Source organism: Lycorma delicatula, chromosome 6 (genome assembly GCF_047948215.1).
Source record: "Lycorma delicatula isolate Av1 chromosome 6, ASM4794821v1, whole genome shotgun sequence".
Classification (NCBI taxonomy): Eukaryota; Metazoa; Arthropoda; class Insecta; order Hemiptera; family Fulgoridae; genus Lycorma; species Lycorma delicatula.
The window spans coordinates 68,857,437-68,877,703 of NC_134460.1; the positions used below are offsets into that span (position 1 = coordinate 68,857,437).

Sequence of the window (20,267 nt, forward strand, 5' to 3'; positions counted from 1 at the left end):
AAATTAATGTTAAAAAAATAACTGAAAATATAATGCTAGAAAACATCAGCTAATTAGATTTAGAACATTTCTTCTTAAACTAAACAACATAATATGATATAAAAACTAGATATCTTTCATAAATTACATCTTTGAAAATAAAATCAACGGATATGGCAGTCAGTAAATTAAATTGTATACATATTTATTAAATGGAATAAAATTATGTACTGCTAATGAAACGCTAACCAAAATTCAGTACAGTACAAAAAATCTAAATGTAAATATTTTAAATATAGAATATTTTTGTATAGTGCATAAAAAAATAAAAAATTGAGTTCAATTTTATTTTTTAAAAAATCAGATAAATGTAAAAAAAGAATATAAATTCTAACACTTGAAATTTATTACCAGAACAACACAACAAATAATTTTATAATTAAAAGAGAAAAACTCTATAAAACAGATGAGTGAAAATAATATCAATAATGATATTTTGAATCAAAAGTGATAATTAACTAAATTGAAATATTGGGTGTTGTCTTATACGCCTCAACAGATTAACTTTTTGTTTAGCTTTATAGCTGTAATAAGATCAACTGAACTGTACTGTCTTGTCACATTCCAATCATTTTTATCTAGACAAGCCAGTTTATAAACTCATAAAGATTGCATGCGTGCACTGCACTAATTCTCAAAAGCTTCATTCCCCATGCCGGTGATATATTTTAACCGCCAGAACTTCATCAGCTAAAATGCATATATAGCTAATTGTTATAACTGCATTATCGCAAAAAAAATTACATTTAAAGATTACCTTGGCTTACACAGATTTTTAAGTAGATATATAAAAACATTTAATATTAACAGATATGCCAGCTAATATGAAAAATTTATAAGTAAAATTTTAAAATAAATTAAAGCACTTTCAGAAGTACAATTATTAATAACAAAAATGTTAAAAATTCATATTTCATAACTATCACACAACACAGAATTAAAAATGAAAGGTTACCCATTTATTGAAAAACATAATATTAAAAGTAAATTATAGTTAAAACACAAGACCAATAATCCTACCATTTTCATTGTTTTTACAAGCTGTAGTAACAAAACTAAGATTTACTTTTCCAAAAGGTAGAGTGAAGATTTAAAATTACTAATATCTGATTAACAACTAAATAAAATTATTAACATAAATAAATTTCCAATACATACATTATAAAATATTAAATTTAATAAACAAATATAAATGAGTAACAACTTATAAAAAAAATAATAATACATGTTCTGACAATATTGTTATTATTAAATAAACATAAAATTACTATAATCAGTCGATAGAATTAGATAATTTTAAAATGAAACAGAAACATCATAACAAATCACAATAACAATAAAAAAAAATTTGATGTGATCAGATGGCTTAACATATATGTGTACAAGGGTGACCCAGAAGCTATTATTTATATACAATGCTTGTGCAGATGGCCTCTCACCTCTCATCAACAATATATAATCTTTTGGTTTCCTATTGTACGAGGACAATGTTAAGTCAAGCTTCATGACAGTAAAAAAATTATTACTGTTCTCATAGGCTTTAAAAATAAGAGAAAATAAAATATCCTACTAAATTTTAAATTTGAGGTGTGATCCAATTTTTAGATGAAGAAAGGTTTGTCTTGTATAAACTGAGGTGATAAAGTAGTAAAGAAAAGGGATATTTACAATAAATTTTTCAGTATTACTTATTTTAATTTCTTTCATTTAAAATTTTTTTTCTCTCTCAATCATCTGGAATGTAGTAGTCCCATTACTTTTGATTCTGGGTGAAGTTATCAACTAATGTGTTAGAAGAATGCTAAACATTAGGCGATTTGATAAAGTGCAAGATGAAGAAGTACCAAAAATGAATAAAAGAGAAGTTTGTGGCAGAATCTTGTACAGATGAATTAAATTGGAGGGTCATATATTAAGATATCAGGTTTAATTAATTGATAATAGAGGGATGTGCAGAAGATAAAAAATATAAGTCAACGATTTTTTATTTATTTATAAAACTGATAACTGAGAATGTAGGATGTCGTAAATATGTTGAAATTACAAGATCGACACAAAATAGAAAGGAATGGAGAATAACATCAAACCAGTTGAACGACTGATGACAAAAGAAAATAGAATTCCTTTCCCTGTCAATGAATCCTACGAAACAGTTACACTTAAAACTAATAAACTATATGTACAAGTACAGGTAGAATGCAAAATATACCAAACTACCTTTAACCTAGAATTTATTTTTATTAAAAATTTATATATTTTAAACAAATTTAATATTACAAATTTCACTAAACGTGAAAAAATGTCCTTTATTTATAAACTACTCAGATGCTTTTTTTTCTGGTGTATCGACAATGAATATCTGTAGTAAGATTTGTAAGGACAGAGTGTACAGCGGTACTGAGGTTCCTTTCCGCATTCATATTTTAAGTGTTTTAGCAGACTGTCCCATACAGCATACAAACGACCACAATTACACTGAAATTTTTCTGCTGTCCGTGGATGCATATTTCTTAAAAAATCACCTAGAATGAAGCAAAAAATAAATAAAAATAAAAGAATAAACCATCTAATCTTAATTAATTAAAAACTTTAAGCGTGCAAATTTTCTATCATTTCCGTAAAATCTTTCTTAAGTAAGATAAGAATATGAAAGAAAATTTTACAATAAAAAATAAATAGGGATAGCAGCACATCAAATGTTTATACCATTACCATTGTTCAGACGATTTAGAACTCAAAATGCAAAACTTTTAAAATACACTTATATTAAATACAACGTAACAAATTCACTGTAATAAATAAATTATACCTATGAAGAACAATCTTGTACTTTAACATGGGAATTAAATAAAACAATAGAAAAAATAATTTTATATCACAGCAGCTTTAATATATAAAAACTCTAAAAAAAATAATTATTCTGAAAACAGACTCTCATTGTAACAATTTCTTAGGCTGAAAAAGAAGGTAAAAATACTTAAAAAACGTAGCAACGAAAGATATATAAAAAGTTTCAAGCAATGGTGCTTAATTTTAAACTTTACATCATCCTATTTTCCAGAGTTATAGATTAAAATGTTTTAAATGTTAGCATAACAATTAGATTGTAAAAAAATGTCAACTTACTTTTTTGCTTTTGGATCTAATTTCTATTAAAATTGACAACTATTTATAAGTAATTAAAACAATTACAGAATGAAATTTTGTCTATCCCCTTCCTTGATGGAAGGGGAAGTTTAAGAACAACACTTAAAAGGTTTCATAAAAATTTAAGCTTCACTCTTCTTTACCAACAGTTTATTTTTATATAACATAGATATGATTTGTATGTCATAGATTATGATTTATAAAGACAATTATTCAGTAAAGAAAAGATAATTCAGAATAAGAATAATTATTTTTTAAAGTTAAAACATAATAGTTCTGCTGTTAATGAATAAGAAGCAAGAACAAAGTGACATCATGAAAGAATAACCATTTTAGAGTTACAATTTGCTTTCTACTAAAATCAAAATAAACATACCTTGCAATCATTAACTTAAATTTTGCAATCAACAAATTAAATTGTAATAATTTTATTTGATTCATTTCATTCAAGGATTCATCATTAGCATAAAAATAAATGTATATTGTAATCGTGAAAAATTTCAGTTTTCAGATCTCAATGGGAATATCCATTTTGACTAGTTTTGGTTTGATGTCTGTATGTACATATGTATCTCATACAACTCAAAAACGATTAGCTGTAAAATGTTGAAATTTTGAATTTAGGACTGTTGTATCATCTAGTTGTACACCTTCCCTTTTGATTGCAATCAACTGGAACAAGTGTCCAAAAAAGCCCAAAATCCAAAAAATTTGGATTATAGCCCAATATTTTAATTAATGAAATATTTGGATCTTACAAGCAGTAGGCACATCGGTTTGAATCCAACTTCATTTCCTATTTAAATAAACTGATTTATTAATAATTATTAACCTCTAATTGTAAAAAAACTTTACAATAAATAATAGTTCAATAACAAAAAAAATATGTAATAAAAGATATAAATATATAAAAAATATAATTATTTAAGTAATTTAATAGGCGTACGAGGAAGTCTTGTGGTGTCTACATCAGAATTTTTCATTAGCGTTACACGCATTACTCCAGCAATGGGAACTTAATGTTGCTAATTTTATTTTAAGGTTTCTGCAGGTAATTAAAACAATCACAGATACCTGTAATGATAGATTAATTTCTTTAGAGTGAAAATGCCAAGCCTAACTGGAATTTAGCCTGTAAAAGCTTGAAAGCTAGACATCCACTTCACTAAAGGTTAGTAAATTCACAAGAATTTTTTTACTCCGCTTAAAAAAATTGATTTTTAAAACTTTTCGCATCAACATAGCACTTATCAATACAAATATATACGAATAAATATGTTGATTTATTTAGAATTCCTGACTGTTAAATAGTACTGAGTGTGACAATTCTACAAAAACAGATCTACATTCATAACTGGAAGCTTAACCTACCTACAAAGAAAATTAATCAATGCTTATCACAATGAAATATATAATATATAAAATATAGTACCTAAGTTGTTAAAAAAAAACACATAGATTGGATTTATATAATATTGGTCCTTATATTTATAAAAATATGAAATGATAAAATTAAATAATTAAAAATTGATAAAACAAAATTACTTGGTAAATTATAATCCTAATAAAAAAAAGAAGAAAAACAAAAAATGAAATTTTGTTTAAATCTAAAAAATTATTTTATTTTACTGATACAAATTTAAATTAATACTTTAAATGTACCATTTGACTGGTGATATATGAATAAACATATAATAAAAATAACTTATTGACTACAGTTAAAAGTTAAGTCTTATTATTTGGTGAATAACCCTGTTAACAAATAGTTTTTATTTTACATTAATATATATAACTCCAAATGGATAAGATACATTTCATTTACAATTTAATGTAATGTAAGTACAAAATTTTTAAACGTGCAACGTGAAGAGTTACTTACATAGTTTTAATCTTTAACATGTTTTTTAAGTTTTGAATTGAAACAAATAATGATATATGATGAAAGAAAAATTGATTGATGAAAAAATAAAGAAAATACCTTTTTCAAAAATCAATGTCCGGAATCTAATAAATGGTGAGGAGTTTTTTTAAAAATAATATTACTGAATAAAACTGAATTCTTTCCTTTCTTTTTAACATATATGAATTAATCTAGGTATAATATATTTAAGTACATACACATAGATTTAACACATAGTTTATATCTTATGTTCATATGTTCTGCAAAGGATTTTCCCCACAGATGATATAGATCATTCCAGGCAAATGGTAACCAAGTTACCTTACACTTTTCTTTTTAACAAAGATGTAGCAACTTCATGTCTCTGACATGATTTGTGTAATTATTTATACAACTAGATTAAAAAAAAACACATAGATTTACAGTTGCAATGTAAACTTGAATACTGTAAAGATACATAAATATTCTTTTATAACAAAATTGGACATAGTATTATATAAATATACTTCAGAATCTATGGATATCACTAAATCATGATAAAATCTACATTATTATGGCTTTAATATAAAAAATTCACAACATACAAATCACCAAAACTTGAATGAATGAAATTTAAAACTAATATTAATAAAAATTAAAAAAATACTTCAGTCGATAAATACTGACCTGGATATAAACTACAAAGAACAATAATGCCAGATTTATTTGCAATGTTTTAAAAATATAAACTTCTAAAGCATATAATTCATATTTTAGTAATATGGATACTTAGCAGAGTAAAAATGTTGAAACAACTACATTGAAACAACTGTTTCATTATCTAAAACAAGATATACATATTACTTGTTAAATAACAATGACAAAAAATACAAAAGAAAAACTTGAAAAAGAAGTCACCGATACAAAAAGTTATAACAACATTTTTTTTTTTTTTTGTAATAAATAACAAACAAAAAAGTAATTATTATTTTCATAATTATTTATTCTTATGTGTTTATTACAAAAAATTAAATTAACTAAACTTTTTTATGATTATTGGAACAAAAAATAAATACATACAATTGTATGAATCATAACAGAAATGTTTGTGTACATGAAAATGAAGTTCAAATAAATAATTAAAATAAAACAGAAATCAATAATATTTATTGCTTATATAGCACAAACAGATTTACTGATAATATAATACAAATAATTAAAGATGTAATAAAAGAATGTACAACTAACCTTAAGTAAATATATATATAATATAAAATAAGAATAACCAAAAAATAAGTTCTCTCACAAATTTAATAATAATATAAACAAAACTATTAAGATATTTAAAAAAAATGGAACTGTTCACATACTAGGATATAAATGTGTAAATCACATAATTAAATATTTAACATCAATAAATTTATCATTAAATGTAATTGTTGAGAATTCATAAAACATGAAAACTGCAAAGAAATATTTATGAAAAAGTACATGAGTACAGAATAATTTATTAAATAAGAACCATAACATTACTTTACAGAGTGTATCATAAAGATCTCCTGGGACTTTCATAACCTAGTCTGTTTGTGAAATAATGAAAATTTCATATAAAAATATACCAGAAAATGCTTAGTTTGCGAGTTACAGCTAGTGAAAGATTTCACTCAAATTTCAGCAACCTGGTGAAGTGAGGCTATAATGAACTTTTAGGATGTTAATTAAGGGGCAAAATTAGTGACTTCTTGTGGTTTTTGACCTGAAAAATGGAATAAAATGAGTCCCAGAACTGTACCTGCAGAAGTTTTTGAGAAATCTGGGATGAAAACCAATAAATTGGGGTAAAAACCGCCATTTTTTTATGTTTGACATGCAATAACTTTGTTAAATGGGTAACAAACACAAAAACCTTTTAAATAAAACCTGTAGAGAATTTAGTTATCAAAAATGGTATAAGATAAGTTGAATAAAACAAACAAGTTAGAAAATCCAAATTTTATTATTTTATTTGGCATAACTACACTTGTAAGAAAAGTACTTATTTACGTAAGTAAACAAAAACCAAATTATTTTTTGGTGATGTTAATAATTTGTAAAATTAAAATTTACTGTTGAAAAATTAATTAAAAATTAAAATTACATAATTGTAATATAAAAATAAATAAATAAAAATTTCTTAAAAAATAATTTTTTTTATTAATGACAAAAATTCAATAAATTACTTCAAAGTTTGCAATAAAAAAACAACTGATCAACAATCCACAATAATAGTGTAAACTGTACTGTCGTTAGCGAAGGTTTTCTGTGAATTTTAGTTTGTACGTGATCAGTTTTCCATTGAAGTAATGCCATAGCTATTCATAAAAGAGGAATACGCTGATATGGTATTCAGTTGGAGTATGTTATGGTACTACTACAGCTGCTGCAGGAAAATATAAAATATGTTTTCCGAATTGAAGGATTTCATATTTCAAAACAGTTAGCGCTTTTCGCAAGCTTCAGGAAACAGGTTCATTACCTAGTATTGATACCAGTTAATAACGATCTGTCCAACACGAAGCTGTTATTTATGAAAAAATCGATGCAGTTAAGTGCAGTCCAGGCAACAGTAAACAATATCTTATAAGCATATCAGAGTTTCGCATTCTATGGTTTGGAGGACACTAGATAAAACAAATTTTATCCTTATTATAAACAGCCAGTTCAACATGTACACATAGGGCATGGTCTGCTTCACTTCAAGTTCTGTAAGTAGTGGAATACAAATAGACAACTCTACAGGTATTTTTTGTTTTAGATGAGGCAAATTTCACTCTAGAAGGCATCAACAACTTACGCAATCAGCATACATGAGCAAAAGTAAATCCTAACAAAACTGTGGCAGGCAACACCTACTGAGCATCAATGTATAATGCAGCCTTCTTCAAAATCAGCTTTTTGGACTGTTCATATTAGCTGGCCTCTTAAATCCTGTAGTCTACTTACACTTTCTTCAAGAATGCCCGCAGCTGTGTGAAGATGTTCCTCTAGCACTGAGATGCAAAGCATACTTCCAGCACGAAGATGTGCCTCCCCAATCCTCCTGTGCTATTTCCAGTCAGTTAATAATTTTCCTGAGAAATGGATTGGTAGTGGAGGTCCACGTTACTGGCCACCAAGATTGTCTGATCTAACATCTTTCGATTTTTACATTTTAAGAAATGTACTAAAAATAGCGGCTTCATTTTTGGAGATTTATTATAAACTGATATGTACAATCCACCTTGGTATAGTGTACTGTTTGCTAATAAAATTTGATTTTTTTAAACCTTCCTTAGTTTTACTCAACTTATCTTATACTACTTTGTTCAGAATTAAATTTTTCATAAGTTTTGTTTAAAAGTTTTATGTGTTTATTTACCCATTTAACAAAGTTATTGTTTGTCAAACATAAAAAAAACAGGGTTTTTAGCCCAATTTATTAATTTTCATCAAGAGATCTCTCAAAAAAACTACTGCTCATGTGATTCTGGGACCTAATTTATTCGATTTTTTTACATCAGAAACAATAAGAAATCACTAATTCTGCTCCTTAATTAAAATCCTAAAAATTTCAGTACGACCTCATTTCACTGGGTAGCTGAAATCCGAATGAAATCTTTCACTAGCCATAACTCGCAAACAAAGCATTTTAGGACATATGTTAATATTAACTTCTCCATTATTTATACGAATAGAATAGGTTATGATAGTCCTGAGAGAACTTCTTGATACACTCTGTGTATTTGGAAATCAATTTTGAAATTTCAAAAATAACACATGACAATCAAAATTAAAATATTACATTTATAAATTTAGAAATATAGATTATTTGATTGTAGAACAAAAACATTTTGAGAAGGATAATATCTTAACAGTTTAATTTAATTCATTCAATATTTAGCCATGACAAAATAATTCAACTTAATAACAAAATGTAATATTTGAAATACTGATAACAAATTCTTTAATTGTTATTTCGTTTTAATGTTCAAAGCCATTTACCCAAATACTGTCTTTTTTATACTTTCACAGTCAGTATATTATTATCAAATTATTTATAAAATTTGTTTAATTAAAAACATTAAAAGACGATAATTTTAAACAATAAAAATACCAATTTTTAATAGGTAAAGATTTTTTTTTAAGACATACTAAGAGAGCACAGCATGTCAATAGCTCTTTTTCAGATACATAAGTTTTAATAATTTTAATTAAAAAATATAATTGATTAAGTAGTATATCAACTGTACAGATCAACTAAATGAAAAGAAAACACAATGACAGATGCTTTTATTTATTCATCAACTTATTCTACCACGGATGCACTCTGATTAAATATAAATAGTTACAAAGAAAAATTTTTATAATTTATCTACTTTTAAAATTTAAATGACATCCTGACCCCAAAAGGAAAGACACCTGTCATGTAATGGACCTAAACGCCACACCACCCCCTCCATACCTAGCCCTGCAGGGCTTATATCAATAACTAAAACAGAATGAAAAATAATAATGACAGGTTAATATTAAATTTTCACTTAAACCTATAACTTTATTGGTGTAACTAAATTCTATACACAAATTTGGATCACAACTGTTTCATGTTAATTAAATAAAAATAAGTAACTCTGGACACATGAAGGAAATAAATGTAATAAACATAAAAAACAAATTAAAATTATTTAACAAATAAGTAGCAATTAAAATAGAAGTAACTTATTAGCAGTAGAAAAAGGTAAACTCAATTATTATTTTAATGTTCATAAATTATAAATTAAGAATAAATAAATTTTGATACTAATATAAAAATCAATAGACATTTGAAATATAAAATTAAGTTAGCATAAAAGAATTGCATGAATTGAAATTACAATAATGATGAATCACTTGTAACAGAAACAAATCCTTTTAACCTAATTAGTTAACTTTTTTCACTACAAATTGTGGTTTAAAAATTTTACATAAAATGTTATAACAATCAATTCAAAGTTTTATGTAATACATTATTATTATGTATTCATGAACATTACAAAGTTTAATTTTTAAGAAATTCATGTCTAATTATTGATGTTTTGGTAAGAAAAAAACTATATATATATATATAATCAATTCAAATCGTTTTATAACAATATTATTTGTTATTAGTTTAATAAAATCCATAAAAATATCTTACAGGCATTTCTAAAAGAAAAAAAGCAAAAGTTAATAAAAAAAAAATATCTGTGAATCACTAAAAAATTATTTTAAATATCTGTTGTGTAATTAATATACTTAATTTAAAATCAAGAAAATAAATGTTTTTATAACTGATAGAGAATCTCTTATATCAAGAGATTTTACTTATGCCAACTTAAAAAGAAAAAAATTAAATAAAAAGATTTATTTGTGGAAGATGTCTTCGTGCAATATGCATCTGTAAAGATTCTTTTCTTGTAGTTTTATATGAACATTGTTGACACATAAATTTAGGTTCTTTGCCACACTCCAAACGTACATGTCTTTGAAAACTCTCCTTCCATTTGTAAACTCTTCCACATTGTGTGCAGTGGTATACAGTTGAATTGATATTAAAATTCACTGAAATATATAAATAAATTAATAGAAAAGAAAAGTTTCAAGTGGTCCAATATCCTATTACTTCTTTGATATTTTTTTTTTAACGAAAAGTAATAAAATATTTAAATTACAATACAAATAAATAAAAAACCACAATATAAAAAAATTAATGTTAAATCATATTAAAAAATATAAAAAAAATCATATTAAAAATTATATCTAAATATATATCAAATAGAATAAATAAATTGTATTCAATTGTATTGAAAAAAATGTATATCATAACACAAACTAATCTGAAAAACATATTTCTTCAATCCAATCCCATAATCTTCAGCCTGAGAGTTTTATTAAATAAACACTATCTGTTTCATGACAAAAAAAAAACAATTTCTAAAATTCATTTCATGACAGAATTATGCATAGAAACAAGATGACTGAGCAATTACAAAAAGTAGTCGGATTAAACATTATAAATAAATAATGGACTCAATAATCAGTTTCATAACTTTGAAGATGTGCCAAAAATAATAAAATAAAATGCAGCATTTTCAAAAACTGCTTCAAGAAAACAGTTTTTAAGCAAAACCCAATGCTACAACAAAAAAAATCTACAAACACATTTAAATGTTTTTGTTTTAAATCTGTATGTACATTTAAAAAAAAATCTAATAAAATCAATCATCTGTAATGAACGGGCTATGATTTAAGAATATAAAAAGGTACATGTTCAATTATATACTAACATTCAAAACAATTTGAATACTGTAGTGATGAGTACAGTTAACAATTAGAAAAACTACATTAAAAAAGAAATTTACATACATGAATCGCACCTCACTTAAACCATTACAAAGTTTTACAGTAAGCTCAAAATAAAAACAACAAAAAAACTTTAAGTATTTGCTGATTATGAGTGGTTGAAATTATGAACTAAAAAACTAATATATGTCTAATTGCAATATGATGATCATATGAAAAATTAAAAAAAAAACAAATTTTTTTTAAAATATTAGATATGTCACTGCAGCAGTACCTAGGGGAAGCTTGATATTGACAAGCTGAATTTTTACAATCTTCAAAAGAAATATATTAAAAGATTCTAGATTGGTTATTAAATTTTCATTCTTGCAAGGATGGTCACCCATACTTGTATGGAAAAATTATGTTCGCAGATGATCTAACAGAATAAAAATAATCACTTGAAATCAAGACACTCATTACAACAAAAACATGTGCATTTTAAACAAACAGCCCGGTAGCACTTAACACACTGAAATCTTGTTTTTATGTTTTTTTTAATGCAAAAATAACACCTTTTCCTTTTATCCATTAGACTATTCCTCAAAAAATTTTCATTTTTAATAAAAAGTTTATCAAAAACCACTTCATCATGTGATCTATACTTTTTAAATACATCTGAGGCTGTAATCTTTTCTTCTCCAGAAATTTCTTTATTTTTTGGTTCATACGTTATTAATTCATTACATATAAAAGGTTTCATCTTGTTATAACAATATGAAAATTCATCACCTTTATTTTTTTTATTGCGCCATTGACAGTCTGGAACAATTTTAAACAAAACAATTCTCATGCTTCAGTTAATATTGCATTTATGTTTTAAAGAATACTTTAATAATAATAATAAACATGAATTTATACTATTAGGACAACATAACTAAAACGTAAAATAAATGTGAAACTGAATTCATAAAAATTAATTACAAATTATTTATGAAATAGTACATTATAATCTAGATAATATAAATTAATGGAAAACAGCCTGCATCTAATGAAACTAACATGTACAGAAATCAATGATATCAGTACGGGAAAATAAAATTGTATTCATATTTATTCATACTCTTTTGTTAAGAGATGTATTCCATATATTTCTATTTAAGCTCAACAACTATCAAATCTGATAAATTAACAATATTCTACAAACTCAAAATTATCACAAAGGATAGTATTATTCCAATTATTTAAAAAAAATTAAACATTTAATTAATGTACTGTTTAATTTATTTAACAAACTGTTTCATTATAAGAAAATATTTTCAAACCTTAAAAGAAAAAATTTAGTACAAGGTAAATTCTTTAACACATATGAAACATTCATCTTGTTAAAAATTAAACAAACATTATGGGTTTGGTAAGATATCACTGAAGCTTATAGAAGCATTCCTTAATAATAAATTGCAGAAAATTGACTAGTGAATATGAATCTAGTTACACGGTTTCTAATCAAATCTGAAATTGATGCTTTCACAATATCATATGATTAAATCCATCATACAATATTGTTGGTATATAGTACATACAGATCTGTGTAACTTGATCATATAACATTAAAAACAAATACTAAATTAATATAACGTAGAAAAAGACTGATGTAATTCAAAATAGTTGTTTCAATAATTATAAGAAATATGGGTATTTCTACATGCCAAAGGTGTACTAGTAATAGGAGGAAAAAGTAATTTTATTTTGAAACAATGGCACATTCATTTCTTAAATTTCACGATCAAATTGGTAACATTGTTAAATTGATCTAGTAAAAGTACTTCTCTTCTCAGAAACTTGTATTCATTAATTAGATGGAATTCAAAAAATATCTTTCTTTTTGTTATGAGAGCTATTTATAAAGTACTACTATTCTTTGAACTACAATGCACAGAAAGGAAGGTTTCAGGGTTCACAAAGAAGCAATTTACTTTCTTCCTTGTCTTCTACCTCAAAGTAGTTCTGCGTCTAATCTCTCTAATTTAAGTATTATAATAGTACATTAAATTTTTTATACATCTGTTTATTGCATAATACACGAAGATCACTTGAACATTTAAAATATGAACATGATTGCGATTAAAAATACCAAAAATAAATAAAAAAGAACCCTAATAAATTTTTACGGTAATAATAACAGTATCTAAACATCATATATCTTTCTACGTAGCTGTTTAATCGATACAAAATCAACCGATTGAAATTTTGCACTTAAATGTATGAAAATTACAAGTAGTTAATAGTTTTATTTATTATTTTTTGTTTATGAAAACAACCAAACATTTCTGAATTTATTAGTTAATAAGTTATAATTATAAAAATTTATACTATAATAATAATAATCTCTCTTTTTCAAGGTAATGTCTATAATTTTAGTGAAAATTAGCTAACAATGGGTTTATTAATTATTTTAAGTAATTCTATATCTTACATTGATTGGCGATAAAAATAAATTATAAATATATGCATGTATGGGCACAGGTGTGAATGTTGTGAAACTATACTTTTCCCACTAAATTTATGAGATACTTTTTGTTTCAGTTAATATTAAATAAGATATATTTAACAATTTAACAACCTTGTTCATTATAATGCTAATCATGTTTTGATTTTCTCAATTATTATTTCAAGGTCAGCCGTAATCATTTGCTGTTAGCCGAGATAAACATCCTAAGCCAACCTGCCATTTTATCACTATACAACATACCCTGATCTCAAAATATTGTGTCAACACAATCTATAATTCCATTTCTGTATTATTGTTTAATTATTTTTAAAATCTTTTACAATCTAATATTTTAACTACAACCTTTTCAGATCAACTTATTTAAATTTGAAATTATACTTCTTAAAGAAATATATATAACATCACTTATAAACAAAAATAGTTACCTAGGAGAATAAAATTTAACTATTCTGCACAATCAATTGATTTTGTAAGACTTATTTCAATAGTAAATCTGCACTGATAATGTAATTCATTTAAATAAACAAATTGACATAATAAAAAAAAGTTAAAATTTAAAATATCATGCAATAGTTTTTTATTTATATAATCCATCATTAGTAATTCAACAAAAAAATCAGTAAATAAATTGCCCCTAAAAATTGAATAAAACACGATCAATAATAAGCAGGTAGAGAAAAAGAATTAAGAAAATCTAATTAAACAATAATAGTAATAATAATAACACATAATTTATTCATCAATACATTTATTAGGAACTATGTAACAATATTTGTTTAAATGGTAACATTACATTCAAATTTTATAGACATATAAAAAAGGCACTTATAAATACAAAAATTTATAAAATAAATTCTCTTAATACCTAACAAACATATATTTCAGTATGAAATAATAAATTAATAATAAAATAATTTAATTATGCTTAGATGTGTATAAATTACATTTTACAATGTCTATTTATCAATAAGCAGCGCTTAGTATATAAATATACAGGCCAAGGCTATATATTTGAAACAAAATCTCTTTCGATTTTATTGAGATCACTACAATAGATGTAGTGGCAATATATTGCGAATTTATGTGGCACTCGTTTTTAAATATAATCTTAGTAAAATTTCAAACAAAAAAAAAGACTAAATTTTAAACAAATAAAGCACTATTATCTAACACATAATGAAAAGATATTAATATTTGATATCTCATAATTACATTTAACAGAACTAAAGTCCTGTACCATTTAAAAAATTAAATATAAAAGTATACAGGTAAAATAATAATGTTTTCTTAAAAGTTTTCAATATGTTAAAATAATTTCATTACACAGCCTATTAAATGCAAATGCGTAGACAGATAGTAAACAGGATTTTAAAAAATTACCTATAACTAAGATGGAAAAATTTATAAAATTAAAAAACTAACAATAATCCAAACCTCTTTCCCCATTTCTCAAAAAATAATCACAAATTTTATGTTTTTTAAATTTAACATAAGAACTTAGAAATTAAGAAGGAACAAAAAATTTAAAAAATAAAAATATAGAATTATGATGTAAATTCATATATATTATATATATGAAGTGCTCATAGATGAATAAAATGAAAATATTATTCAAAATGAACAAAACAAAATTTGTAAATACAGTTTATTTTTTAAAAATCATTTATTTAAAAAAAAATCAGACCATAAATTTTATTCATACAAATAATAAAAATCTGAAGAAACCCTAGTAGTAGGGGAATTTTTTTTTGCGGAAGAGCATTTTTAGAATTAAAATTTTACGATTTAAAAGTAAATTTTATAGACTAGAGGTATGTTTAACTGTTTAATACAGTTAAGGTGGTTGCAGTTTTAGTACTGAAGACTGCTGACATTTAGTAATTACTATAATCATATTACTTATTGGTTTGGCTTAAATGAAGAGAATGGAAAAGGGATTGAATCAAGTATTTAGTTGCAAAAGATTGATAATGTTGAAACAAGCAATAAGTATACAAATGTAAAAATAAAAGGAATGATCAGAAATTATTTGACTATGGTTTTGGTACAAAAAAAAAATCTGTTTATTCTAGGCTACAAACCCTCCAGATGGATCAATTATATCTGTTACTCGTTAAGGTACAAATTACTTTATTTGACACAGATTTTCTTTAAAAATTTAAATACCATAATGGAATATGATTTGAATTAAAAATAAATGAAAACTGATAACATTGTATAATATGGATCGATGTAAACTAAAAGATTATTATAATAATAAAATCATAATATGTTAAAAAGAAATATTACAATATATCAGGTATGGATAGTTCTGTATGTTTCCTTATCATATGTAAATTAACATTTAACTTTTGTTTAGCTTTATAATTGCAATATGGACATTTAAATTGTGGTTCTTTGCCACATTCGTAACGTTTATGCCTATTTAAATTTCCACGCGCACTATAAACACGACCACAATCACATCGGTATGATAATCCAACAAGATGAACATCATCAAAATCTGTAAAAGTTAAAATTTACAATAATTAGTTTATAAATGTTTTTGTTGTAATTTAATAATTCAAAAATAAAATCGTGATAAGAATTTATTTAATTATTTTTTTCTTTCAGTAATGTTATCATGACAGAATACACTAAACAATCATAAACCCCCTTATACTCTCTTTGTAAGCAAAGCTGTAAATTACGAATAGGCACAAATAAAAAGCTTTTTCAATACAGAACATAACAAATAATAAATGAAACTTTAGATAAAAATTATGTTCAGATAGAAGAAAATAAATAATAATAATAATATTCAGACTGATGGACTAATAGGTTATCTAGTGGGAGAAAAATCAAACTGCTTCTCGATACATTAAAAGTGGATAGAAAAAAACATGAAATACATCAACTGCAATAAGAAAAAAAAACCAGATAAAAAGTATCTACAAAAGGACATCTAATCAAATTTTTTTTTATGCGACTAGAAAGATGTATCTATATACTGCAGTATAAATATATTGCACATTCACCAACTCTTTCACAAAAGGATGTAAGCAAAACAAAATTTTGCTAAATGGGAAGGACATCGTATTTGCTTATTCAATTTCTTATAAAGAAACTTAAATAATTTTAATTTGTTGTAATACTTATAATTTTTAATACTTGGTATTTTTTTTTCTAATAAAAAGATTTATTTATAAACCACAATAATATTACTTTCCAATTAACTACAAATTGAAAAAATTTACTATTTCATAAACTAGTGTATGTATAATAATTATGTTTACTTTTAGCTAAAAATCAAATAAAGTGAAGGTCCTAACTAAGATAAGAAACTCCATTTATATAAATAATATTTATGATACATGAAAATACTAAAAAATATTAATAAATGATCAATGTGACAAATGTACAGAGTAACAACTTGTGCATAGCGATAATTATCAAAATAAACACACATTAGGTTTTAAAAAATTTCTGAAAGCTGTTTTGGCATTCTTAAGAAGTTTACCTAATGATAAATATTTAAAAAAAAAAAATTTTTTTAAGTAAAAAATTAAACAGGACAATTTCAATTTGCTGAATTATTGTTACTGTGTAAAATTTTTACGATAATACACAGGAGAGGATGGAAAACTGAAATTATTGATATATCCTGCAAATTCAGTCAATTTCTCTGATTATAAAACAGGAAACATTTAAAAAATTACGAAAATAAAAGTCAATTTTTGTTTAAGTCTCAATAAAAAAGGAATACAACAGTGACAAGTTAAAGGAATAAAATAAAATCATATTAACAATAAAAATAGATTATTTTATGTAAATTCCATGTTTTCTAAACATATGAGATATTAAATGAGTCTTCTGTTTAGCTTTATAATGACAGTAATCGCATAAAAATGATGGTTCTTTCCCACATTCCAGGCGTTTGTGTCTTCTCAAGTTGTCTGCCCAAGAATAACTTCTTCCACAGACATCACATTGAAATTTTAATTTATTATGAGTAACTGAAATTCAAAATTTTCTATTTTAATAGGATTTCAAACAAAGTAATACATAAAAATGTACAAAACATAAAATTAAAAATAATCAATTTTCATTTATTTAAATTAAGAGTAATTTATGTTTGTTTACTTACCATAAACATGTTGAATTCTAATTCTTTAGTGACAAAACAAAATAAAAATACTAATAAAACCAAAAAAATATTGAAAATGGAAATTAAATAGCTTATAAGAAAGGGGGAATAAACAAAAAAAATCTATTATTTTATTAATGTAATTTTGAAAAAAATAGAACTATTTTGATTTGGCTCCTACTTTAAAAAACCTCTAAGCTTTAACGGCTTAAATTTTGCTAAAATAAGTACGATCAGTAAAATGTCATATTCTAAAATGTTAGTAACTATTATTAACATCAGAAAACCGAACAAATAATAACTAGCAGCCAACGTAGGAATTACACAAAAATAATAATATATTGAAGGGCCTGTGTAAGGTGATATCCTAATAACCTGATGTTTCCAGTAACAACTCAGAGAGTAATATCATAAGACTGAGTGGAAGTAAGTATAAATGCCAAATGTCCATGCCATAATTTAAGTTTCTGAAGATTACCACAAAATAATGTTATTTATATTTATTAATATAACATGGTGTTTACGCAAACAGCCTTAAAGTGCAGTGAGTTTGTGAAAATATCACAACCCAAATCAAGAAAGAACTAATCATATACAAACACTACTCTTAATAACAATATTTAACTCAAATAAAAGTAGGGTACAGCCAATGCACAAAGATCAAAATGAAAAAAAAATAATTCTATTATTTTATAGGCAAATACATCTTCAATACTTAGAAACAAAATTATGATTTAGAAATGTGAATACAGTAATAATAGTTTAAGAAATTATATTAATTTTTTCCATGTCAAAGTAAATGTAAAGCAAATATGTAAATCTTTTTTTAATATGTTCTGAAGTACTCCATTAGATAAACAAAGTTAGATGCCACAACACATTTCACACCAATTGCTCACCAAAAAATGGTCCACCAACAGCAATAATTTATTGAAAAAATTGAAAACCTAAATACACGGAAATGTGCTTTCCGAGATCTTCTAGTCTCAAAATATCTTTCAAAAGTACACAATAGTGGAAGGAACTTTTGGAAATAAATATTCATGCATTAAAAAAATAAATATATCTTTTTATTTCTAAAAAATTAAATATATCTTTTTATTTCTAAAAAAATAAATATTAACTTAAATCAATTAACATTTTTTGATTGTAACAAAGCAATCAAAGCAATTAAAATTGTAGTGAGAATCAACTTAATCTAATAATTTTTTCAACAGACTTTCTTGATTATAATGCAGTAAATATGTATTTTTCTCGATGTTAATACTAAAACCTAATTTTTAAGGATTTAAAAACTTGGCGAACAATTACTTGATATTTTCTTGTAGGTAAAGGGTAAAAAAGTGGATTTAAAAACAAATATCAACATTTATGTCTTATATTAAATAAACAATATAATTTCATAAAGTTTTACGTTAATGAGGTGTTTAAAAGATTTTCACAGAACTGTATATTAAAAAATAAAATATAATTATACATTAATTGAGAGTAGCAGACAGAGCAAACAATGGAAATACAATCACAGAAAAAATAAATAATCCTTAGAAAACCTATTGTCATTGAAAATAAATATTTACATTATGGCATGAATAATAAAGGAAATTATCTGAAATTAGTAAGTAAATGTCTGTTAATATTTACTTGGTAAATATGGAATTAAGTCATGATAGTTTGGCTTCTATTGTTTGTTACTTATTTGATTTAACAATAATTTTACTTTTTAAGAGAGGAGAGTTACATAAACATGAATCAGTGAGATCTGCTACACAAGCACCTCTTGCCACCCACTGAGCTAAGTGACTGAATTTCCAAATTAAACAATCGATCTTTGATAATTATTGCCAAATGTGTAAATAATAAAAATTTATTAGTGATTATGGTTTTTCATAAAATTTAATGGCACCTAATGATAAAACAATCTAAACAAATTAATTAAAAATATACAATCCATTTGTAGAGAAACTAACATTTCAAAATTTCTTCACTAGGAAAAACACCAAAGTATAAAAATTAACATCATAAAATTCAATTACCGTTTATTAACTGAAATTTTATTAACATAAATAAAAGGATTACAAATATACATTTTGAACAGTAACAAAATTCCCTATTTTAGTTTAGTTTACAAAAAAAAAAAATTAACATGAATGTAAACATACGCAATAGTAAAATACTATTACATCCACATAATAATTATATTAAAAGTTTCAACAAATATAAACTTATTTTTTTTAAGTTTACTTAACAAA

General features: G+C 24.4%; 1 protein-coding gene across 2 annotated transcripts in view; it reads right to left on the reverse strand.

Annotated features, from left to right (window-relative positions):
- The window catches only part of LOC142327113 (uncharacterized), a 384,678-nt gene that overhangs the window by 230,374 nt on the left and 134,037 nt on the right, over nt 1-20,267 (reverse strand). The window lies entirely within an intron of this gene.